Below are 4,176 nucleotides of genomic sequence, written 5' to 3'. Positions count from 1 at the left end.
CAGGGTAGATACTGATAGAGACTGATACCATCAAGGCCACAGCAACAGTAACTGTAATGTGAGGAACTGGAACCACTTCTTCATCTGAACCATGGGGATGCCAATTTATAACACCTGAAACCACCTCCACTGTCTGCACACACAGGAAGTTCACCCTTAATCAATGCTCTCTGTTTCAGTTAACCTGTCTGCACAGAATTATTCTCTATAACAACATGTGGAGCCCGGATAGCTCAGTCAGTAGTAGCTCAGTTAGTAGTAGTTATCCAAACACAGTTTTCATTTATGTCCAATGTTGAGCTAATATAATGAAACATCAATGTAATATCTGTTGATATATGATAACCACTACACTACATTAAACAATCATTAATCATTAACATCACATTAAAGATTCATTTTCAGAAAATAGCAGCAGCAGCCTGTCCAGTTAGGATCAACACTGATTGTGAATCAGTTTCAGCTGCTGTTGTGCAAATGGAACAGACAACAGGTGGAAATGAGAGGCAGTTATCAAGACAGCCCCTATAAAGGAGAGGTTCTGCTTCTCAGGAGGGTCACACCATAATACAAGACCACTTCCTGTTATGCAACAAATAGACTTTAAGATTCAATGTTGAGCTAATGCCACAGCCACAAAAAGACATTTCTCCCAGCTGCTAGACAGCAAGCCTTATCTAGACATGGAGGACAGTCTCCTCATGGAGGACAGTGATATGCAAAGTGCTCAATCTTTGTTGACACAATTAGAAGAAATCTTTGTTCATATCTTTACCAATGTCAAACTGCTGACAGTCGGCCGTGTGAAGCGCTGTGTGAATTCCTGGGGCTGCTGATCCTGGGCGGCGTGTACTGGTCCAGACACGAGTCCATGAAGAGCCTCTGGGATGAAACAACAGGGAGGGTCATTTTTGCAGCCAAGACGTCCCAAAAAAGTGGTCCTCCTCAGTACAAAACACGGGGAGCCAGTATTCCAGGAGTCTGGTAATTTAAAGCCCCAGATCATCCTGGACTACAGCAAAGCCAAAGGAGCTGTGGACCACCTGGACCAGGTAAGCAACATATCAATTATTACCCAAGTTATTTACTTATGTACATGTTAAGTAAATACATTTGTATGTAGTATTATTATGTATTATTGTGATTGTCTGATATAGCCATACTATTTATTCAATTGTATTCCATATTTACATATTATTGGAAGATTTCAGACTCTTTTTCATAATAAGAAGGTTGTGTGTAAATGTATTCAAACCATCTGAGCATTTCTTTTTCAGATGTGTGGTACATACTCGTGCCGGCGCAAGACACCGAGAGGGCCAATGTGCATTTTATATCACATGCTGGACATGTCTTAATGGCTTCAATGCTTTTGTACTCTTTGTGGCTGTCGATCCTGCATGGAACAGCCAGAAAACCTGGTCCTTCAAGAAGAAGGAAGAAGGAAAAGAAAAAGAAGAAGAGGAAGAAAAAGAAGGGCCAGGGCCATCTAAAAGCTGCAAGCAGTGCACTTTGTGCTTCCAGCGCAGACGTGTGTGGAGCCACTGTGCCAAATGTGGGGCCCATGTCTGCAAAATGCGTCATGATGTCATCTGCAGTGATTGCCTTAAAATGTTAAAAAATATTTCAAAAGAAGAAAAAAAAATGTTCAATGTCTAATTACGTCTGATGTTATTTTAAAAACAATTTGATGCAGTGAAATTAAAAAATATTTATATATGACATTGTTATTGTACTTGTGATTTTTTTTTTAAAGTTTATGGGGGACAAGGTTCCCATTGATGATCTGATAGTGAGAGAACTTGATGCTCTCCTTCATATCTGCATCCTTGACTCTTGGTAATGGCAGGTATATGGTTTCACACAAAATATGTGATACAAATTAGATTCATTTTTAACAATGATAAAAAAACATAACACAACACATCCACACCATCTCACTGTATAATGCTAAGCTATTGTTTCCTTGACAGCTATTATGTAGAAGAAGTCGAGCAGTTCAGGATCGTTGACGAGGGAGAAACGTGCGATCTCATGGATGGAAAAATGTGCAGTGGATACAGATCATATGAGCCCCAGTGGCCTAATGGGTAAGGCACTGGCCTCCTAAGCCAGGGATTGTGGGTTCGAGTCTGGGGTGTTTACAGCAGAGTGTGCTGTGTCCACAGGTCAGTGGACCAAACCAACCTGTGTGAAAATGCATTTCAATGTTTTCCCTAAACTCCATGTGTCAGCAGCTCACTTTTCATGAGCACTATGCTGCACAGTGAACTGATATACACTCTAAAAACAATAAGCAGGCTCTACTCAACGTCTTTGGTGAAACATTTTTACACTTCAAAATATTAAGTAAACATGAAACTAATTATTTAAATATACTATACAGTTAACAACCAGAAAGTGTGTCTGGGCCATGTGCAGGACTAGTTGACGGCCCATCGTTAGAGATTGAATGTGAGTGAAGTCTGCTAGGAAGGGATGAAGGGACAGAGCTGTAAACAGGTGAGAGCTGATGCAGCATCACTTATTACCCGAGTTTCCCCACAGGGAAGCTGCTGTTTACAAGCTGTTTAAAGAGAGAAGCAAGAAAACAACAGCCAACAGAGTGAAGGAGCTCCATGCCATCTGATTCACATGAAATAGGCATATTTTATAAATGCTGTTGCCCAGAACATATACATTGGTTTGTGGTGAAACGGTACCCTAGCTTCTATATCGTATGCTCACTCAGCTGTAGTTCCTCCTCTCAGTTCCATTGCAGTGTATTACTTTGTCTGTCTCCTTCATATTTCATTTCCACTGTGTTTGGGGACTGCCAGGTGAATGCCTGTTTTTTCCATCTGCTGGTGTCGTATGTTACTAACAGTGTTGGGAAGAATACTTTAAACAGCTTGTAAACAGCAGCTTCCCTGAGGGGAAACTCAGCTAATAAATGATGCTGTAACCTCTGGGACTTGATCTGCTGGGTGGGAGTCCACTACATCATCCATCCATCCTCATCCATCCAGCTACACCCTCCCTCTAAAAAAGCAGGCTGGAGCGCTCTACCATTTGAGCTAATCCCCCTTGTATAAAGGGTCAATCGCAAGTCAATCAGGACTCACTGCTCTACATGAAGTGTACTAGTGAAGTATTGGAAGCATCAGACTCAAATCTGAGGGTCCAGGGTTCAAGACCCTGTTGCAGTGATGCAGTGATTCCATCCATCCCCAGGAAGATTGCACATACTCACAGCAAGAACAAAGGGCTGTCAACCAGTCCCCCTCCGGCAGTTTCATTGTCATTAGCCAGTCGTTAGACACACCTGGCCCAGTCAGCCAGATCATCACAGGTAACAAGTGCCCCTTGTGAGGGTTGAAGTCACAATCTTCAGATTATGAGACTGACTTGCTGCCTACTGCACTAACGAGGCTCAGAAAGAGGTGAAATATGGTCTTTTTTCTTTTTCTTTTTAAAATAAAGACATCTACAGTGCTCATGCTGGCTACTGCACCAACAAACATTCTTAATTTAAATCAAATGAATGTGTTCTATAAAAAGGCTCTAAAGGTAAAACATCACAGTAATTCTTCCTGGGACACCTTCACTACCAGTGATGGTAAGTGCTCTTGTTTCAAATGTGATGTGCACTGTACCATTGAAGCTCGTCTGTGAAGTGTAGTGCCTCTGTGTGTATGTCACAGTGATGTTAACAGAAGTCAGGTAGGTCTGTTAACACATATAAAAACAGCTTATTGAACAACAGTATAGATGTGAAGGTGAATATATGTCCCCTCACATGTTCCTCGGTTAAAAGGGTCATTGCATTGGCCGGGAATCGAACCCGGGCCTCCCGCGTGGCAGGCGAGAATTCTACCACTGAACCACCAATGCTGTGAAAAGCTGACATCTAGTGGTGCCATCGCAGGTTGTAGCCTCCTCATTCCAAAATCAATCCCTCCTCCACATAAAGTCAAAAGTTATAAATTCACCTCATTACATGAGCGGTTGTGTGTAATGACGCGGCTCACCAGCAGAGGGCGTGTGACGGAGCAACAAGCAGGAAACTACAGGGGAGAAGAGACACAAGCATCCACAGATCAGAACAGACACACTCAGCTCTTCTCTCTAAGACCATGATGATACCGTCACATATCATCACTGCACATGTTTTTTGCTGCACGTCTGGAAATGAGA

General features: G+C 42.3%; 1 non-coding gene across 1 annotated transcript; it reads right to left on the bottom strand.

Annotated features, from left to right (window-relative positions):
- Positions 1 to 3,802: 3,802 nt before the first annotated feature.
- Positions 3,803 to 3,873, bottom strand: trnag-gcc (transfer RNA glycine (anticodon GCC)). Its single transcript has one exon. It is a non-coding gene; the product is annotated as a tRNA-Gly (tRNA).
- Between the last annotated feature and the right edge of the window lie 303 nt (positions 3,874 to 4,176).

This window comes from Parambassis ranga, unplaced genomic scaffold, assembly GCF_900634625.1.
Source record: "Parambassis ranga unplaced genomic scaffold, fParRan2.1 scaffold_33_arrow_ctg1, whole genome shotgun sequence".
Lineage (NCBI taxonomy): Eukaryota > Metazoa > Chordata > Actinopteri > Ambassidae > Parambassis > Parambassis ranga.
Note: the sequence above shows the minus strand (reverse complement) of the source record. Positions and strands in the feature narration are given on the sequence as shown.